Source organism: Mandrillus leucophaeus, unplaced genomic scaffold (genome assembly GCF_000951045.1).
Source record: "Mandrillus leucophaeus isolate KB7577 unplaced genomic scaffold, Mleu.le_1.0 Scaffold211, whole genome shotgun sequence".
Taxonomy (NCBI): Eukaryota; Metazoa; Chordata; class Mammalia; order Primates; family Cercopithecidae; genus Mandrillus; species Mandrillus leucophaeus.
In genome coordinates, this window is record NW_012102155.1 from 3,757,043 (window position 1) to 3,779,806 (window position 22,764).

A 22,764-nucleotide genomic window follows, 5' to 3' on the forward strand; every position below is an offset into this window, starting at 1 on the left:
GGCTGGTCGTCTCCCAGCGTCGGCCCGCGGCGGAGTTCGCCTGCGATCGCCGCTCCCTTTCCCTCGCCTGCCTCTGGCCTCTCCCAGCTGCAGAGGCGAGGGCTCGCCGCTCCCTCTCCTTTCTCTCTGGCTGCCGCCTCACTCTTCCTTTCCTTCTACTCCCAGTTTTGGGGACGGGGCGGCTGGAGGTTGAGGAAGTGCGCCCAGGGCCGCCGCCCCGGCCGCGGTGGCTCCGTCTCCCGCTCCCTGCACGCCCACCCAGCCGGCGGGTGGAGGGGCTGCCGCGAGCACCGCGGCGCAAGGCACCCGGGCGCGGAACCGCGAGCTTTTCCGGAGGGGCTGTCACGCCCGAGGACTCCGGCCCCGCCAGCCTGGCGGCCCTGCGTTTGCCTCTTACTGGGTTTAAATCGCCCGGCAGGGGTATGGAAGGAATACCGCTCCCCCCACTCCCCAGCTCCCCCTCCCACCCTTCCTTTCGAGGTTGTTTTTTCCTTTTAGCTGAGACAAACGCTTAGACCTTTCATTCATAGACCTGAGACAGTGACTCATGTGACTTGTGTCTTTACTAAGTGTATTATGTGATGCCTGTTCCATAGCTCCTAAGTGGCTCGGAAAGGTAGGGTAGGGCCCAGAATTGGGCTATGTAAACACCAGATGTTCAGCCGGCGTGTTTTTGACCTCGGCTTGAGGGGTTTATTTTAGGATGCTAAACGAATAGTGATGGTGGCCAACCATGTTACCAGACGTGGGAATCGAAAGCTATTTTTTTTATGTCAATAATTGAGGCTATTTACATAGTTAAATAAAGGGTAAAGGGAGCGCAACAAGAGGGGCTTTCTAGAAAACAGTCTGCATATTCTTTAATGAATTAGAGTTGTGATTTCATCTTGGTGAAGCTTCCTCATTCCAGCACTGCGCCTTTGTGCACATGCAGGACCTGGGTTTTCGGAGCGATGTTTTGAATCGTAGTTTGTGTGGCCGGGAAGAACCCTTTAGAATACTTGGGCAGGTAAATTCCAGGTTATCTCAGGGGATCGTGTCTACTGCGACTTTTGAACCACTGAGGGCAGTATTGGTCATATGTTATCCTGCTTAGAAATTGAATTTTTCTGAGTATTTGCTTACATTGCACCGTACAAAATTTATGTGCTGGATTGCGTGTTTTAAGACGACTTCTGGAAAATACTCAAAATACCGTGTTGCTAAGTTAGTTTGGATAAATCCAAACACTTTGCTCTCAAAGCAACTACAGTCTTAACAATTTAATGTGTCTGTGTATTCAGGTTTTAAGTTTTTTTTTTTTTTCTTTTAACTAAAGCACTGAAGCTCGATTGACAGCATAGATCTCTATCTAAATATCACATGTTCTGGAAAATTTTAATTATCAGATTAACTGTTCTGCAGTGTCATCAGCCAAAATTATCTGAGAAGGACTCTGTGTGTGTGTGTGTGTGTGTGTGTGTGTGTGTGTGTGTGTTGGTGTTTTGCTTAAGTTTTTTCATCTCACATTTTGGGACAAAATAAAACTTCATAACTTTTTTCAAAAGTTTCTTGTGCTTTTTCAAAATAGAGTACGTTGCTATTAAAATCGTAAAAAAGGTGATAAAAAGTGATAGCATATCGTAATAATAGCATCATGGGGGAAATAACAAAGTAAAGGAATATTAATATTGTATGATTGTGCATGTAAAGTTTTAAAGACATTCCTGTCAGTTTTAAATAATTAAAAATGAAACACCTATAAATGTAAAAGAGTGTTTTTATTTAAGGTTAAAACTTTTAACTAAATTGGTTATAGCATTAAGGAGATGTCACTAAATACAAATATTGTACTTAAACTGAAAAATGGCTTCATGAAAGTGTAAATTGTCATGGACCTTGATATATTTAAAAGGGAGACTGTGAAAGTGCAGTGGCTTTACTTGCTCTGTGCATGGAACAGCCTTTCTGATAGTAGAGCTTCCTTCCTGTCAGAATAAAGTCCTCTCCATCCCAAATCTGTATCCCCTTAAAAAATAAAACAAAAAAACCCCTAAACTTATAAATAATATATAACATAAAGTAGATTGTAATAACTTTTTCTCTAAACCAGTTTACTTTGTGTGCCACTTCTTCTAAGTGCCCTTTACTAAATATTTTTAAACAGTTACAATTACCATTTAAAGGACACTTGCTCTGTTGATCTGTTTATTTGAAGAGAGGTAATTTAATCCCATTTGATCTCTTGAGCAGGTACAATAGCATTAAAAGGATCAGTTCTCTATTTTATTATTTTATATCTTGAATTCCAAGACGGGTGATTCTTTAAATGAAGTGTGTTTTTTAAGCATTATAAAATATTTTGTCTGCAGTGAAAATATTTACAATCTTAAAAATTATTCAGCTTTAGAAGTATATGTCTTAGAATGTCATGGTTTACATTTTATTAGCACAGTTATCAAATAGTTTTTCTTAAGTATTACTTACCTTGAGCTATATTAACAGTGCCATAGACAGAGTGGTATTACTATCCCTAAGAAATGGTATTCTAATCTGAAGTCAGTTGGCAGGTGACAGACTCATTGACAAAACCAACATTTGCCGACTCCTTTCACTGTATCATGCCGCGTCTAATCTCCAGCCTGTTTTTTAATAGAACTGAAGAAATCAGTTCTATTTCTTCAAGGAGGCTTAATTACTGAAGATCTCCATTTCCCATATTTGCAGTAATATCTTTATTTAATTTCCTTTACATCATAAACAGTGGTTTTCAATCCTGGCTACATATTAGAATAATCTAGGGAGCTTTTTAAAAGTACTCTGGTCTCATCCCCAGAGATCGTGATTAATTGGCCTGAGATAGATCCCAGTTATCTGTGTTTTTGTTTGTTTTGAAGTTCACCAGGAAATGCTAATAGAAAAGAATGTAAAACCCTGGCTGTCAACGACCTGTATGATTTGGTCCTTGCTTCTTTCTCTAGGTTTATTTCTCCTCCCTACTCCTGCAGCTCCCTTGGTTTTTTCACACTCTCCTGTGCAAATACAGTTTGTACTTCCTGAGACATTTGAACACTCCATTCTCCTTCCTTGACTGGTTGACTCCTACTGATCTTTCACATCACCTCCTTTGAAAAGTCTAGTCTGGGTTAGGTGTCCCTGCTTCCTGTTCCTATAGCATCTTGTACTCCCACTGTCATAGCATTAACCTCACTGCATTGTAATTGCCTATTTCTTTGTCCATATCCTCTATTAGGCTGTAAATTCCATGAGGATAGGGACTCCTATCTTATATACTGTACAGTTGTATTTTTATTGCCAAGCATAGTAGCCTGTAAATTATAGCACTTGACTGAACAAATAAATATAGTAGAGACAGAATTCTTTAAAACATATAGTGATTCATAAGCACCAGTTTTTATTCTTGCCAATTTCATTTAATATTTTTGGTCACTAAAAATGTACAACCCTGAAATTGCCACACATATGAATTTCATTTGGGGACAGTTGAAATGTTATAAAATATATAGAGTGGCATTCCACCTCAGACAGATACACACACACACAAAAAATGAAGATTATTATCATGTATGGTACTGCACTGGAAATAAGGAGACTTGAATTCTTCCCCTGTTTCACCACAGACATTTGGACACATCTCAATCTCTTTGGGTGTCATGTATAATATAGAGGGATTGTACTAGATGCTCTACGTGGTTCTCACTGATCTAGCCTTAAAATTCTGCATCAACAGTATTGGCTTTGGAATCTGAGGCACCATGGTTCAAAACTTAGTTCTTCAACTTACTAGCAGGATTACTTTGGACAGATTTTCTTATCTGTAATGGGGGTAATTACTCTTCAATAGAGTTGTTGAATTAAATGAGATAATGTAGATCCAAGAGAGTTCTTGACCTGGATCGGGTGGTTAATAAATGTTCATTTCCTTTCTCCTTAGGAGGTGTTAGATCTCATGAGTGGACTTATCTGAGATAACAGAAGGACACAGTTTACGTAATAAATCCTATTTTCCACTCTGCTGACTGTTAGCACTGCAGGTGTGATTAGGGACCAAAAAACGCTGTGACATTTGGTTTCAGTCTCTCAGAACCCCATTCCACTGTCAAACACTCAGGTGTTAGTCAGCCTGCTTGGGAAATAATTATGCCTGGAAGTTTCAACCAAGAGAGGATAGCAAGTGCCAAGCTATTCATATATATATATATGATAATATGGGGGAGGGTAGAGTCTAAACTGATGAATTTACACTATATCCAAAGATAAGTAACATCAGACGTTATCATTCTAAAAAATGGGAACAAATTAAAATTAAGAATGATTTATAAAAGAAAATCCAAAGATTTTGGTGAAATCTCTGTTCACCAAACCTTAAATCAGGAATCATTATGTAGTAATTTTCAGGTGATGCAAGAAATATAGGAAAATTTGGTCTTCTGGTCAGGACTAATTCCAGAAGATAGGCACAAATAATGTTTTCAATGTCAGATTAGCAGTTACAGATATCAGCAGACTGAAGTTGTTGATACTTTTCTCTACTTAGGAACCATATTTTAAAATTTAATATAGCGTTATATATATCACTTTTATTTATTTGGTAATATTGAAAGTAAACTTATGCAGAATGTCATATAGGTTGGACATCCCTAATCTGAAAATCTAAAATTTTATATGCTCCAAAATCTGAAACTTCTTGAGTGCCAACATGTGACCATTAGTGGAAAATTCTACACCTGACACCTTTGCTTTCTGGTGGTCCAAGGTACACAAACTTTGTTTCATGCATACAGTTATTTAAAATATTGTATTAAATTACCTTCAGCCTGTGTGTATGAGGTGTATGTGAAACATAAATGAATTTTGTGTTTAGACGTGGGTCCCCAATAGATCTCATTATGTATATGCAAATATTCCAAAATCTGAAATCTGAAACATTTCTGGTCTCCAGAGTTTCAGATAAGGGATACTCATCCTGTAACATTTGCTCTGCAGAAGTTTCTTGTTACCAGTCTTATTTTTGTATGAATCAAATTTGCTCGCCTGAGTTTTCCTTTAAGTTTATGTGTAATTGAATTTTATAAGTAACTTATTTGGAATAAATACTGTAATAAAAATTAAAAACTGTGGATAGGGGAAACTGACGCGTTAGGATATAAAAGAGAAATATGAGGCAATATATAGTTAAAGTCTGAGGATTCAGCTTCAAGGCTAGAGATTTCCATCATTCAAAAAGATTACTCAGCTATTGGATATACTACTAATATTTTATCACTATATACCTTATTCACATTTAATTCTTTATTATATGAATCAGTTGATTCTGGTTAAGGACTTTTTAGGTGTTCTTTCTTTCCCTCTCTACCTATATAGTTCAGGGAGTTTTAAGTTAAAATACTCCTATAAAAAGTTTGTAAGTTTGTAATAAAAGTGGTGGCTTAGAGCTATCTTTTTCTTCAAATAGTTCTTAAAGTGAAACTGTTTCTAATATGTATTAGAGAGCTCTGGTTTAGATGCCTAAAACAGGGGTCCCCAGCCCCCTGGCCAGCAGACCCAGTACCTGTCCCTGGCCTGTTAGGGACCAGGCTGCACAGCTGGAGGTGAGCAATGGGACCAGCATTGCTGCCTGAGCTCTGCCTCCTGTCGGAGCAGCAGCGGCATTAGATTCTCTAGGAGTACGAACCCTATTGTGAACTGCACATGCAAGGGATCTAGGTTGCCCGCTCCTAATGAGAATCTAATGCCTGATGATCTGAGATGGAACAGTTTCATTCCCAAACCATTGCCCCCACACTTCCCCAGTCCCTGGAAAAATTACCTTCTACGAAACTGATCCCTGGTGCCCAAGAAGTTGAGGACCACTGGCCTAAGGGACTAAATTCCCCTTCAGACTGCTACTTTGTGTATGTGTATAGTGGGGGGCTGATTGTAACACATTTTTGTGTCTTTTTCTGTATTGATACAATAGGAATTGTAATGTGTTGCTTGCTAAGTAACATAATTAATGAGATAATTTAAATAATCACAAGTTGCATAAAACTAGGAAAAAATGTACACATACTAATTATTATTTAAAATTTATATTTAACAGAAGCATAATGTTTCATATTTGGCCTGACAATTCTGATGTATCACTTTGGTAGTTAGCTTGATAATTTAAATTTTACTCATTTATAAGAGGTTGTGTTTTAGCAACTTTCATATATTATTGTGATTGTTACCAAGGGGTCTGTATGATGGCCAGCATTGCCATTTGAAATAAATGAGAGATGTTTAAAATCTGTAAGAATTCTTACAGACTATGCCTGTCAGGTACACTTCAGATTTTAAGTATTTGTGTAATAGAAGCCAAGGAAGTTAGTGTTGTGATGTGAAAAAAAAAAAAAAACTGCATAGGGATAGAATCATTTTGCTCTAATCATAACTCTCCTAACTCACCAGGAGTTAGCAAGGTTCAATGAACAAATATGTCTTATAAGTACAACAAAAATATAAGGCACTATTTTGAAGAGGATTTTAGGCATATGTTTTTGAACAGGCAGACACCATGTTGTGTTCATTGTTGTATCCTTAGCACATAGTGTAGTGCCCCAATGTAGGTGATCAGTAAACACTGATCTTTGTGAAACAGAATCATATTTAGAAATAAAAGTACTTTCTTATATTTCTATCAGGAGCCATATGCTTTATCTGAAAAGCAGGTAAATTGCTGTGTGCCAGTCTTAGCTGATCATTTATTGAGCACAGATTTGGCCCTTTGTATTTGTGGGTTTTGCCTCTGTGGGTTCCACTTACCACGGATTGAAAATATTAGGAAAAAAAGGATAGTTATTTCTGTACTAAACATATACAGATTTTTTTGGTCATTATTTCCAAACAAAACAGTACAACTATTTATATAACATTTACATTGTATTAGGTATTATAAGTAATCTAGAGATGATTTAAAATACACAGGAGTAGGTTATATGCAACAACTACCCTGTTTTATATAAGGGACTTGAACATCTATGGATTTTGGTATCCACAGGGGTCCTAGACCCAATCTCCAATTTCCCATAGATACCAAGGGAAAACTGTATATAAGAAACACTTTTCTATAAGTTATTAATTAGTTGTCTATTTCTATTGATATGTGGAGACATTTCGGCAAAGATTGTTAGGTTACAGAGAGTCTGTGTGCTGTGGTGAAAAAAAAATTCGATCACGAATCAGAAAACATGGTTTCTCCATTCATCTATTAACTAGCTGTTTGGCCTAAGATCTTGGCCTTTCAGAGCCTATTTCTTCACCTGCAAGATTTCTAAGGTTCTTTACAACTCCCAAATGCTGAGATTCCTAGTATGTTAAAGTCTATTTTTTATTTCAGGGAAGAGTAAGTAAATCACTCCCTAGAGGGAAGACAGTCTATCTCAGTTTGTTGTGTTTTCAGAAGCTAAGATCATTTTGTCTGCCTGTTTATAAATTTGCACATATTTTAAAGGCCCTTGTGTGAAATTCTGTGGCAGAGAAAAGCTGCCATTGGAAAAGAATGGAGTGGAAGGATTTTTTCCCCCTTTCTTGAAACCATTAGTGACTTTGGAGAATAAATTTCTACAGGTGTGGTCATTTTGGTTACTGGCACTGGGAGCAATTAAATGACTGCCAGACATTGAGAGTAGGTCATCTACTGCACACCAGTTGCTAGGGTTATAAAGGCCAGCAGACTTGTCACAGCACCCTTAATAGCCACTGGCCAGCATCCTTACTTGTTAAAGACTTCTAGGAAAGTATGTTCCATAATTTCCCTTGGTAACTCATCCCTCTAGATGGTTTTCAGAAAGTGCGTTCTAATCTTAGAAACATAAATCTGTAGGCATGGTAAGCCTCTTTTTTCTAGGTCTGTCCTCAGTTGTCTAGACAAGTATGTGGAAAGATGACAGAAATCATTGTTTGTGATCAGAAAGCAGTGATGTTTATGCTGTTGACTTATTGTTTCTGTTAATATTCAAATTACCTTCAACTTTTGAATATTTTTTAACCAGCACACTGCTCAGGTAATGAGATCTTATTTAGAGTTATTTTGAGGATGTACTCATTTTTCAACAAGCTAAGCATATTTCTGCGGCTTGCTTTTTTTTGAGAGTTCTTGCTTTTCCAAGTTCTTTTTCATGATGGACTTATGGCAGGTCTAGACCTGAAAGTATTATTGTATTTCAAAACTACTGACCGCCTTTAGCCCCACAGTGACTGAACTGTATTTTTCTCTTAGGAGGTTAACGTCTTTGGCAAGCTAAACATCCTTGGAATTTTTTGCTAAGTCAGCCGCTATTTTGTGAATATAGATTTATGGAGTATATTATCAAATTCAAAGCAGCATTAATGGGAAAATTTGTGGAAAAAATATTGAAATTAGACACTACTTATAAACTCCAATCTGAAATGAAACCATACATGACAGCAGGGAAAGGAAATAATTATATTTTGGAACCCTAACTTTTATACGTATCAATATCAATGCATAGTAATGTCATTTTAAAGTTATGTGCCTTATGAAGCTTTTCTTAAAATCTAATGGCTACTATTATTTGCAGTTGAGACCATGATAGGCAGCATCTTATGGTATTTATGAAAGTGAAATTTGTATTCTTTTTTCTAAGTATATACCAATTGTAAAAGTTGAACATGACTTTTTCAAAGCAGTTTCTATACTTGTCTTGATAATAACAGTAGTAGTAAAGCTCAAAACAGTTTAAAATATTAGTAATTTTACAGTGTAGAGACTTGGTTTTTTTTCTTCACCAGAAATGACCAGCTTTCAGATTTCTTAGTGATATTATGAGACTCCAGATTTCTTCAAAATCATTTTGAGTAAATCTACCAGTGTGTAACTGCTAAAGCACAGCTAAATGTATCTTGCTATGGTCTTGTTTGTTTGTTTGTTTGGTATAAATATCAGACATATATGTTCGTTTACTCTAAAACTAATTTTTTACCAATCAAAATTGAGGTACGTAATCTAACAATGGGACAGGATATTTGCAGTCAGGATAGTCTTAGAAAATCCACAAAATATGGTCGGTGTAGTAGACTTCTTTAATATTCCTTGCCTTTTCCTAAATATGTCTCATAATGGTTAAGAGCATGTTCTCTGGAGGCAGACTATTGAGATTACTAGTTTTGTAACTTTGGGCAAGTTATTTAACCCGTTAAATATTCTTCGGGTAATACATATTTCTTCATTTGTAAATGAGGGGTAATAACTACCTACATCACAATATTGTAATGAGGATAAATAAATAATACTTGAAAGCATTTAGTAAAGTGCCTCGTACATAGTAAGCACTCATTAAGTATCTGTGAACTCCTTGAGAGTAAGAACCATGTTATATTTTTCCATTTATTTGGGGGCTTTAACATGAAGTGAATTGAATCTGTCCCTTCCAAGAATTTGCTAGTGGATCCAATTTCTGGATAGTGGACAGTTAAGTTTGCCTTCAAACAAGTGTAGAGTAGTTTTCAGTTCTTTACAATACTGCTTGCTTTTTATTTGTTAAAACTTAACAAAATTTCATTCTAGCTCTAGGAATCTGAATGCTATTTCATACCTAATCCTAAGGGAAGTTAGCAGATGGATATTTAGTTTAATAGGATGAGGAATTAATGGACAGAAGGAATTAAGTAAATGAATGTACATTTTTCACATCTAGTCTGTGCTTCCCGTGGATTGATTTTCCCTGTCCATTCCTGGAATCTTCGAATTCCCAGCACTTACCTTAATAGCACCCTACCATTGAAGCAGTATTTGTTTTGTGCTGCTGGATATTTCCTTTCCCTGTCTTGTCTTTTTTTCTCATCTTTTTTTCATGCACTAAAGACAAGAGTTGTGTCATATTGTCACATAGTCCTTATATTACAAAGCTTTTAAAGAAATCTCGCGTCCTGTTTTCAAGCTGCTTGTATCTTGTTTGTCCATTCTACTTGCTATGAAGTCTTTATTGAATATAATATTTAACTCTTTTGTGTATCATTCTGTTTGTTACCTAGGACACTCAATGGACATGTGTAAACTTTACAAGTCATTTACGTAAAAATAAGGAAAGCAACCATGTGTTTTAATTATTTCCGTAAGTTCAATCTCTAAGTCTTTGCCTTTAATTACCAAATAGCTATGTGATGCCACTGATACAAGTTTCTGTGGTATTGTCTACCTGGTTTTAGTACTGTTTACTTTATGTAAATGAGACTATTCGCTCATATTTAAGTTTATGGAAAATGTGTATATGTTTATGTTTTCTTCTTGCTTTTTAGCAGTTTTGGCTAGACTGCTCTTGATGGTCATGCAAGGTAACTTATTTTTCTAAAGTTGATGATTTCATGGTCTGTATTTCTCATATACCAGGATAATAGTAAAATCTACACACTTTAAATACTACATATGTTGTTGTTTTTAATATATGGAGGTTTCTTTAGAAATTATCTGCGATTTTTGTTGTAATTGTTTTCATTGTTGTGTGCTTTGAAGAATGATTTTTATTAAGCATGCTTCCAAACTTTTTTGTACATGTAAAACTGCATGTAATTTTGTCTGTTTTAGGGGGTGATACGTACAATGAAAAAATAACATGACATTGGATTGCCCTGGTGCTGACCAAGAGTTTGTTTCCATAGTATGGGATTATGGCTGATTTAGGCATTGAAGTTAAAAATTTATTACTTATTATTAAATGACATCACAAAGAGTTATAGTTGAAACCCATGGAATTAGTTTTCTTGATTTTTCTATGTGTACATACAAATGTATATATTTTGAATTCCCACAAACCCCAACTTTAATATAAATCTGAGGAGGGGGAACATTATGGACTTCGTATATGCTGCCTCCCTTATTCCTCACAATAACACCTTGATACACATGTAATCACTTCATTTCCAAGATTGGGAAAATGAAGTCTCACATCTAATTAGTACAGTGGAATCTCATTTATTTTACGTGAAATCAACTGTACCTACTCAGTCAAACATAAAAACGTGACAAAAATAATACAGTCATGTGTAGCTTTACAGTGGCAATATGTTGTGAGAAATGCATCATTAGATAATTTCATCATTGTGCAAATACCACAGAGTGTGCTGACACAAACGTAGATGGTATAACTTACTAAACACCTAGGCTGTCTGGTACAGCCTAGTACTCCTGGGCTACAAACCAGTACAGCTTATTACTATACAGAATACCATAGGCAAATGTAACACAATGGTATTTGTGTGTATAAACATATCTAAACATAGACAAGGTACAGTAAAATATGGTGTGAAAGATTTAAAAAATGGTATGCATGTATAAAGCACTTACCGTAAGTGAAGCTTGCAGAACTAGAAGTTACTCTGGGTGAGTTGGTGAGAGAGTGGTGAGTGAATGTGAAGGCCCAGGACATTACTACACACTACTGTAAACTTGATGAACACTGCACCCTTAGGCTACACTAGATTTTTTAAAAAGTAAAGTAATTGCGCTACAATGTTACTACAGCTATGACGTCACTAAATGATGAGAGGTTTTTCAGCTCCATTAATCTTACGGGATCACTGTTGTATATGTAGTCCATAGTTGACCAAAACATTATTATGCAGCATGTAACTAATGTAAATATTACAAATCACATCTCACTACTGAGCTTTTGCTTCAAAGTAGATAGGTGCTTAAAGATAAGAATTTGCCGTCCCTTCAGTTGGTCTCAGTGCCTAGGTCTAGGTATGTACATTTTGCTGTGTTGAGTGTGATGCTGTTATTCAGACATGTAATGTTCGTACAACATGGCCTCTAATATCCAGCCTGTAGTGCCCAGCCAAAGAAACAGCAGTTTGATCCTGTGCTGGAAGAGAAACTGCTGTTTGGGCTTGCTGAGCAATTGTATAGGTCTCCAGTGTGGCCTGCAGATGTGGCAACAAGAGACTGTCATGTAGTCTCTTTGATATACACACGTGTGCACCCCACATGTAAGCCTACACCCTTTTAAATTCTACGCATATTTTATATATCAGATATATAGTTTTATTGTTCTAGATTGCTGTATGTGCATTATATCTTTGTGCAAAACACAATTTTGTACAATGTGGTATACAAAAACCACATACATTGTACTTTATGGATGACTTGAGATTTTTCAAGAAAAATGTCAATTCTGTACAATCTCAGACTATGTTTATTTGCACATGCTCCTTTCTAGAACATGGCACCCCAGAAATATCTCTTTCAGTTACTAGCTGTTTAGTACCAACTTTTCAGGCTCACAAACCAGTGGTTTGTTCAATGTTACATAGTTAGTAGGCAAATTACTATTCTGGTTCTGATCTAGAATTATAAGCAAATGTCCCATTTCATTGCATCAGACCTTCTCTTCTTCCCCGGTGTAAGAGAGATCAAGTCTTGGCCCAGTAGCAATGTCTTCTGTCCAGCTAACAAGAATGGCACAGGAGGCTCAGGGTACACTTCTCATTACAAGGCCTGGAGGGAAGTGCTGCTTCTCCACACAGAGCAGGTAGGACAAAAATTGAGTGTTTGCACAAAGCGAGTGATTATTCCATAAGGAGGTGAAAGTAACACATAGATTTGTCACCTTATTTACATTTTCTGTCTTCTTCTCTCTAGGCAAAGGGGGTAACAGAAACCTGCTCAGTATTTTTATAAAGTAAATTCTGCCTAGTATCATTGAATTTCCTTTAGCACATCCATAGACATACAACAGAAGAGATAGGAGAAAGAAACATAAATAACAGGAAGTGCTGGGCCATGCCACGCCTGTGATCCCAGCACTTTGGGAGGCCGAGGCGGGTGGATCACTTGAGATCAGGAGTTCGAGACCACCCTGGCCAACATGGCAAAACCCCGTCTCTACTAAAAATACAAAAAATTAGCTGGGCATGGTGGCGTGTACCTGTAATCCCAGCTGTCAGGAGGCTTAGGCAGGAGGATCGCTTGAACCCAGGAGTTGGAGGTTGCAGTGAGCTGAGATCATGCCACTGCACTCCAGCCTGGGTGACAGAATGAGACTGTCTCAAAAAGTAATAATAATAAAGAAATAACAGAAATTCCAGATGTTGTGAGATCGTTGTAATTCCAAATATTCAATTTCCATATTGTTCTAATATGACTTAAGTAATTCATCTGGGGAATGAAACAGATTTTTCAAAAGCGCCTTCAGAATTTGGACTGAGAAAATATCACTATATGTGTATTTATATTTTTTAAAAAAGTAGCTGAGTGATTAAACATTATTTCCTGTTTATTCAGTATACCCTATAATTGACAGTGTGGTAGACCCTGGGTATATAATGGTAAACAACACAAACATACCTTGTGATTGTACGGTCAAGGTTTTCCTTGAAAAATCTCTTTAATTACTCTTAAAGTACAATGTATATAGTTTTTATATATCACCTTTACAGAAATATACATTTTATCTCTGTATGAAATATACAGAAATCTAAAACATAAAGTTATATATGCAATATATATAATACATGTATTTAAAACAGTGTGAATTTGTGTATACGTACACACGTATCAAAGAGAATACACATGCGAATGATAGTTTCTTGTGGCCATATTAAGCCATCTTTGCATTTTAAGGATAATTTCTACTTGTAGATAAACACATTATCTAAACACATGTTGTAGAGTCACACTCTGCCGCACCCATCTAATTTGTCGTATTTTTGGTAGAGGCAGGGTTTCGCATGTTGCCAAGGCTGGTCTTGAACTCCTGGGCTCAAGCAGTCTGCCTACCGCAGCCTCCCAAAGTGTTGGGATTACATGCCTAAGTTAGACATAATATCATACCCAGCCTAGTATGATAGTATTTCATTCCTAGGAAAACCAAGAGCAACTGAAAAATTATTAGAATGAATAAGAATTATAGAGTAAACAGATGTAAGGCAAATATTTAAAAATCAATAGTTCTTCCTTATAATAGCAGTAATTGTTTAGAAAACAGAAAACCATTTAGAACAGTAACAGAAAATATAAAATTATAAATGAGCCAATGTGAAGAAACCTAAAACTCTACTGGGATGTTGGAGGGTACAGGGAAAGGAATATCATGTTCCTGAATGGGAAGTCCAACAATTACAGATACCCGTTTTTCTCATTAAATTACAGGTTTAGCCTAATTCTCTTCTTTAAAAAAAAAAATATGTGTTTGAGAAATTAGCAAGGTAATTTTTAATTTTGTCTGAGAAACTATAAACAGATAAAAGTGAGGTATGTTTTGAGTGGAAAATGAAGGACAGAGGGCTAACCCTGTGGCTTATTAGCTATCAAAATATACAGTACAATTAGAGTAAATGAAAGAGTTGAAAACTGGCATACGCATTGATGGTAAATTGGTAAAAGGCAATAGAGATCCCAGAAACACTCTAAATATGATAAAGAAGTCATCAGAAATTAGGAGAAAAAGGAAGACTTAGTATTAATGTTTTTGAGAGTATTAAATACTTAGGAAAATAGACATTTGAATCTTTATTTCATCTTACATACCAAAATAAAGTCTAGGTAAGTTGAAGAGTAAATTGAGAAAGAGTATTCTTATGCCTAGTGTCATTTTAAAAAGATGTTTATGTGAATGGGGAAATACCTTCCAAAGCTTCCAAGAATTGTAAGTACTCAAAAGGGGAAAGATCATTCGTTTGACCCTCAAATAAAATATTGGGGCATGGCGAAGTGCCCCACTAGTCCAAGCTACTCAGGAGACTGAGGCAGGAAGACTGCTTGAGCCCAGGAGTTCAAATTCAGCCTGCTAGCAAGACTCCCTATCTTAAAAAAAAAAAACATAAAAAAACTCTCTCACCTCCTTTCCCTGTAACCCCCATACAAGTGAACAAATTAAAAGATGTACGTACCAGAATTAGAGTTCTGCAAAAACTCAATAGATGTCTGTCTTTAAATTTTTACTACAAGTACTTTCAAAAGCACCATGACCTATATGGATGAATGAGCAAAGAATTTGAGAAGTTGGGCTCATTTACTAAAGAGGAAATGCAGATACAAGCATAAGGGAAATGTTTTTCCCTGACAGGTAATTGAAGAAGTGAAATTTTAAGATGTAGTGATTGATTTTTTTTTTTTTTTTTAACTTTTTGAGTTAGCAAAAGTATTTTTCTAATGATGTTTTTGCTGGTGAGGGTGCCATCAAATGTGCTTGTCCGTTTATTTCCACTGGCAGTCTAAATTGGTTTAACCCTTTTGGAAAGCATGTGAACAATTTGCATGCCTTTAAAGTCAACATACCATTTAACCCAATAATTCTCTTTGCAGCATTAGATATAATTACAACAGCTTATATATTTAACAAGTAAACTTTTACATCTCCCATGGAAATAGCTTGTCATAGAAAATGTTTATGAAGAGTTTACAATAATTTGCAGAAATGTTTTTGTAGTGAAAAAAGATACAATATTATATGTATTATGTGAGTACAAGTATACAAAACTATAGAAAACAAATAAACCAAAAATATCCAGACAAAAAAGCTGTAAGAGAATACATAAAATGTGGTAATATGGTGTCTGAGGTACACTTTCTTTTGATTTCATCATTCATCTGTGCACCACTGTGTTTCCAATACTTACAGAGCACAGTCCCAGGCCCATAATAGACATTTCAGTCAGTGCTTAAGTGAATAAATTTCTATAATAAACATGGGTTACATTTACATTGAAAGAAATATGAATATAATTGCCATCCAAGTTAAGAAAATGAAAAGTGTGGGAAGCACTCTAGAAAGGAAACTGATTAATACCTTACAATTAGATTTTGTTTTAAGAATGTTTTCACATCTCTATTTTATGCAGTCCTTTTCTGTTCTAATTTAATAACATCATTACTTACCTAAGTTAGAAATTTGTGCTCACCGGCCGGGCGTGGTGGCTCATACCTGTAATCCCAGCATTTTGGGAGGCCAAGGCAGGTGGATAACCTGAGGTCAGGAGTTCAAGACCAGCCTGACCAACATGGCAAAACCCCATCTCTACTAAAAACATAAAATTAGCCAGGCGTGGTGGTGCATACCTGTAATCCCAGCTACTCAGAAGGCTGAGGCAGAAGAATCGCTTAAACCTGGGAGGCGGAGGTTGCAATGAGTCAAGATCGCACCATTGTACTCCAGCCTGGGCAACAAGAGCGAAAAAAAAAAAAAAAAGAAATTTCTGCTAACCTTGATTCTATCCCTTCTGACCTGCCAAATTCAACTGATTACCAAATCTTAGGTATTCTTTCTTAGAATTGTCCCTGGATTTTAGCCCCATCTTTTCTCATCATCACTGCCTTAGTTTATTCCTTTCCCATTTCACTTTACTATCACTACCTGTCCTACTTTTCTACTCTCCTCTTTTACTTACCACACTGCTGCAAAAATTATCAGGTAAATAGCAGAATTTTGTGTGTGTGCTCTTATAAATAGGTTGTATGGAAGAGATTGGGGGGAGATTAACACTGTTTTCACACTGCTATTAAGATAATCACCCTAAAATATGAAATTGATATGCTTAAAGCTTAGCAGTTTTTATGACCTATATTGATGCTTGTCAAACTTGGGTTGTATAAGATCACTTAGCAGACTTGATAATATGCAAATTATCCTGACCCTAGAAATTCTGGTTCGGTAGATCCATAGTACTAGGAACCCGAATTTTATTTTTATTTTTATTTTTTGAAACGGAGTCTCACTCTGTCACCCAGGCTGGAGTGCAGTGGCTGATCATAACTCACTGCAGCCTTGAACTCCCGGGCTCAAGTAGTTCTCCCACCTCCACCTCCCATAGCGTTAGGATTGCAGGCATGAGCCACTGTGCTGAGCCTGGAACCTGAATTTTAATAAGCCTTCCCTCTCATGATCCTTACGCATATGATCCCAGGACAAGATGTTGAAGAACAGACCTTGGGAAAACATGCAGTCTTATTTACTGTAATTCTCACAATTTGACATCAGCCTTCTTTTCTGTGCTCGTTTTCTACATTTTTTTCTCATGGACACCTTACAGTCTAGTCACTCTGAACTGCTACACGCTCACCTAGGTCGTTGTGGACTCCTGTTCTTGTGCTCATGCTGTTCTGTGGTTTACAGCCTTTTTTGCTATGGCTTCTCCTACCCGGTAACATGTTGATCTTGGTACACTGTCTTCAGTTTATATATAATCTGCGTAAAGTACTCCCAGACTCACTCTCCTAGACAGAGTCTATCTCTCCCTCTTCTGTATTTCCATAGCCTCTATTTATTACAACACACATATACTAAATTACGCTTATTTTCATACCTTCCTCACTAGACTGTAAGCCTCTTGAGGTCAGGGATGCCATATTTTAGATCTTTTATTTATCTTATAGTAAAAGCCTGGCACAAAATAATTGCATACTAAATATTTGTCAAATCATTAACAATCCAATAAAGAAGGCAAGGAGTAATTAGTCCCATTTTCAGTGAGGAAAATGATGTCTTGAGAAATTAGTATTTGCATATAGTTACCTAGCTTGTAAGTGTAGGCTCAAGACTTACACGTAAGAAATCTGGCTTCTTTTCTGGTTTTGGTCTTTACAGAAAAGATAGAGAATAAACTGTAAAATTACCCCTTCCATTTTCTACCCATACGGCCCCCGTGTTCGTTTAAATTACCACCTCCATTTTCTACCCATACAGCTCACATATTTATGTTTTATCATGTTATGGGCAAAAATGTTTTAATAAACTTTTACATCATATTCACACTATAAAAATAAAATAATGCCTATTTCCCTAGGGTATGAACAGATTGCTGGATATTAAGCCATTTGTCTCTCACTTTCACATCTAACCTTTATTCTGCTTTGTAATGCTTATTTATTCCTCTCGCAGAAAGAGTGTTATAGTGCCTCATGGGATGTCTACAAATATTTGTTTAATCAAATGAGCTGATATTTATATAAGAAACATTTTATTCTGCAACAATTAAGGCAGTATTCAAATGGGTTTCCACTGTAGTTTTGAAAGCTCACTTTCCAAAGTTTAGATATGTTTAGCCTTACTGTAGACTTCACTCTTAAGGTGTTGATGGAAATCAACGACCAGCTGCAAAATTCAGATCCAGTATGCCATAGGATACATCTAGCCACGGTTTAAACCAAATGTTAGCAATGAAATATTTAGTAGCAACTGTTCTTTTAAAAGAAACATTTTAGATAATTAGAGTTGTCTTGTAATATCTTATACCCAGCTGTCAGCTTTTTACTTTTTCTGCCAATATTTCTGGAACTGAAACCAAGAAAATGGAAATTAGGGCACCACACTTTGAAATACATTAAACACTTGAAAAGCTGTTAAATCTTATAGGATTTCCAAAAAGAGTTCTTCAGTGCCTCAGAATATTTTTATAAAAAGCTAATATCTACAATAACCCTCCCCAGTATTAAGCTGAAATATATACATACCTTAGTAAATAATTGGAGCATTTGAGGAATGGAAGAATTGCCTCTATTAATAGCTACTGGACTTGAAGATTATTAAATTTGAACATTCTAATTTCACTTTTGAAAGTTTCTGATACTGTTTCTTAATTTTGTTACTATGTTTAATCAGCATATCACTATCCTTTCACTCATTTCTTTAGCTTTTGTTACTGTCTTTCTACTTTTAAGATACTCATATCTTCATTTTTTACGACATCAACTTTCAGTGGTATTCCTGATTCCTCACTATGTTAGACAGTGATAAGTGTCCCATTCTTCCTGTCAAGTCTTTCCCACCCTTCCACAAAATGTTACATATAATTACTTTTTATATTGTCAAGTATTGATAACATTTGTATTCTGTTCTATAACCATATTTAAATCCTCCTATGTTTTAACTATAGATAGATTTTAATAGTTGAACCTAGTAGTATTTACATTAATATCATATAAAAATGTTTCATTTTACAACCAAGTAGAGTACTACGGTTGGATTTCTTTTTCTAAATCTGTGTCCAACATCATGAACCACGCAATGAACATTCTTTGCATTCAGATCATATGGTTTGTCTTTTCACATATTCCACATACTGCCCAAGATTGTGCTCTTTTGCTTCATTTTAAGCATGATGTTATACATTTTTTGTTTTCCCCTAAAGTTTCCAATTACTTTTCTTTTTTCTATTGTTGAAACCATAGAAACGGCATTCAACCTGCCATTAATGCTGCTGGACTTCTCAGTTCTTCATCTGCTGCTTCAAACCTGTTGGATTGTTTTTCCTGAAAACTTTTTACTTTGGAATTCAGATTTCATCTTCAAGTTTGGGCATATTACTTTCTGTGATTAAAGTTTATCTCAGCACTACTTTTTCTTAATGATTTGCTTACGTTATTTGACCACTGGTTCAGTTCCACCATTTCTAGCATGTGGTCTCTTCCTCTTTCTTGACCTCCACCTTTGGTTGGCTAGAGTAATTAGTCAATTAAGTGCCTTAGAATTGGTTCAGGGGAAGTAAAACTTTGGATACCTAATGGTCTGAAAATACCTTTATTTTGTCTTTACACATGATAGTTTGCTGAGTATAGAATTCCTGGTCAAATTATTTTCCAGCATTTTAATTACTGCATTGTTTTTTATTTGTTATTGATGAGAATAGCATTTCCAGTCAGATAATTTTTCTCTTGCAGACTGCTTGTTTTTCTCTCTGAAAGCTTTTAAGCTTTTATCTATATCTTTTATTGTCTAGTATAGTTTTTTACATTTATTCTGTCCACTGGTCCCTTTTAATCTGAACGTGTAAGTCTCTCCAGCTCTCAAATGTTTTTCTTTTGTATCTTTAATTTCCTTTCTTCCATTTTTCTCTTACTTCAGAACTTGTGGAATAAGGAAGTATTAAGTTGTTGAACCTCTTTGATTTATTGTATATCTTTTTCACCCTTGTTTCATTATGTGTATCTTTTTGCTCTATGTTCTAGCATTTTTTAAAATTTTGCAAATATAGGTGAAATTTTATACCCTTACGGTTATATTTTTACATTGTGTTTGTTATTCTAATAAGATTCATTTTAATGTAAGGTATAAATTGAAAACCCACTCTTTTTTCCCAAATGTCTAGCCATTTCCAGCTGGTCTCTTCCCTATTGATTTGAAATGATACCTTTATCATGTAACACATTCTGTGTCTTTTTTTTTTAATTTCTGGGTTTGTTTTTTCTTTTTCTTTTTTCTTTTTTTTTTTTTTTCTGACTGTTCATGAGCCATATCTTACCATTGTGATTATTTTAGTTTCATAATCTTTTTTTCCAGAGAAGAGAAAGTTTGGTCAAACTTTTGAGACATGTATTTACTTTCCCACGTCAACAATCATGGACTATCGTGTTATGTTTATGAGTGGCTGAGTCATATCTCCTGAGGAAAACATAGCACCATTAAGTGCTATGGCATCCTATAGAGAACTTCAGTCTTTGGTTATACTGTTAAGACCTACCTCTTGGTTTCACAGCCCCACAAGCCCTCTTTGAAGTGACCTATCCAGTAGGGCTAGACCTTTCTCTCCCCCTACCTTCTCCCCTCCCCTAATTTTTCTGGTCTCCTGCAATTTTTTTTTTTTTTTTAACATTAGAATCAGCATGCTTAATTCTACACACAGACACAAAAATCCTATTGTTATTTTATTGGGATTACATCAGATGTATAGATTATCTAAGGAAGAATTGACATCTTTGTGAATTGATTGTCTTCCTATCCAAGAATGTGGAATGTTTTTCCATTTCTTCAATCTTTTGTGTTACTTGGGAGCATTTTAAAGTTTTCTTCGTTTATTTTAAAGCAGTAAAAATTCATTTTTTTTTTCTGTTCACATGACTAATCAATTCTACCAGGACCATCTATTAAATAATCTGTCCTAATTAAAGGTTCTGGGGTTTTTCTCTATACAAAATTGCAGCAACTATTGTACTTAAGTTTGCTTCTGAACTCACTTCTGTTCTCTGGATCTGCATGGGCCAATACTATTCTATTTTTATAACTAAGGATTTAATACCTACTTAAATGAGCCCCTTCTCATTACTCTTCTTTCAAACATTCAGTATATTAAGAGCTATTATAACACTTCTTACTCTGTTTTAGAGGTGGACATAGACATTACACACATACAAAAAGAAAACTACAAGCCAATCTCACTTAAAGTATTAGTTATCTTAAAATAATTAGCAGATTCAGTCGTTTGTTAAAACACACACACACACCATAGCCAAATGGCATTTATTCTAGAAATACAAGGGTCATTTTAATCTTAGGAAATCCATAACAGACATTAATTCTCTCTCCTTCCCTCCCTCCCTTCCTTCCTCCCTCTTCTTTTCTCCAGCACAGACGTGTGTGTGCGCGCGCGCACACACACACATACACACGACCTTAGTAAAATAGGAATAGAAAGCTATTCTTTGACTAATTAAGTAATAGATATACCAAAGCAGAAGCTTCAGTCAGGCTTAATAATAAAAGACTCGCATTGTCATTCATATTACGAATAATTCAAGAAACAATAGCTATTTTTTTTGTCTTGCTTTTATAAGGAAAAGAAAAAATATAAAGGAGAGGACATATTTGCACATTTTAATTTCCTGTATCAGTTTCTCCTGACCACTGGCTCACATTCTTCCCCAAGTGAAGCCAATGTTGGTAATGGAGTGAATTCTGGAGTAGGGGGAACATTGGAGGGTACACATTCGTTCATATATACTTTTTAACCCAGATTTTTAATTGTATTAGTATAAAATTGTGGTAAACATGCTTTCATTTTAAATATCTTCTGAACCTGTAATTACATTACCTTTTTAAATTTTTATTTAATTTCTATCATCAAAATAAGTGTATCTTCCAGTAATGACAGTGTGAGGAGGTTAGATGATTTCCTTCCTCAGAAAACAGGCATCAAAATACTGGAGTAACTGTGTTAATGTCAGCCAAAATAGATTGTAAGAAAAGGAGTATTATTAGAGATAAAGAGGAACATTTCAAAATTATGAAGTGACAAATATGGCGGGAAAATATAAAAATTCTAAATGTATATGCACTTAAGAGAGGCACAAAATCCATGAAACAAAGATTGATAGAACTGAGAGATGAAATAGGCAATTCAGTATTTAGAAGAGTTGGAGATTTTAATACTCTTCTCTCAACAGTTGATAGAATAAGTAAACAGAAAACAGGATACAGAAGACATGAATAAAGCAATCAGCCAACTCCATCTAATTGACATCTGCAGAATACCCAACAACAGTAGAAAACACATTATTCTCAAGTGCATTGGAAACCTTAGCCAGGGTGAATAGTATACTAGCCCACAAAAATGAAATGTTTTAATAAATATGAAAGAACTGAAATTATATGATATGTTTTGCAACTACAAAGGAATTAAAAATCATGGAGAGAAATAAGGAAAATGGAAAGAAATAAGGAAAATCCCCAAATATGTGGAAATGAATACATTTCTGAGTAACCCATGGGTGAAAAAATAATTCACTGGGTAAAATAGAAAATATTTTTAACTGAGTGAAAATGAACACAAAATATAAGAAAATATTTGGTATGTAGCTCTCAAGCAGTGCTAAGAAAGAAATGTTTGGCTTTAAATGCTTATGCCAGAAAGGAAGAAAGGCATAAAATCAATTATCTAAGCTGCTACCTTAAGAAGCTAGAAAAGAGGCCGGGCGCGGTGGCTCAAGCCTGTAATCCCAGCACTTTAGGAGGCGAGACGGGCGGATCACGAGGTCAGGAGATCGAGACCATCCTGGTTAACACGGTGAAACCC

The 22,764-nt window shown here is 35.7% G+C and overlaps 1 protein-coding gene across 1 annotated transcript in view; it reads left to right on the forward strand.

The window, feature by feature from the left end:
* The first annotated feature begins 813 nt into the window (after nt 1-813).
* PIK3CA (phosphatidylinositol-4,5-bisphosphate 3-kinase, catalytic subunit alpha) overlaps nt 814-22,764 on the forward strand; it is an 87,958-nt gene continuing 66,007 nt past the window's right edge. Inside the window, exon 1 of the mRNA XM_011980373.1 lies at nt 814-1,005. The gene's annotated coding sequence lies outside the window, so the exon portion shown is untranslated. The remainder of the gene's footprint in view (nt 1,006-22,764) is intronic.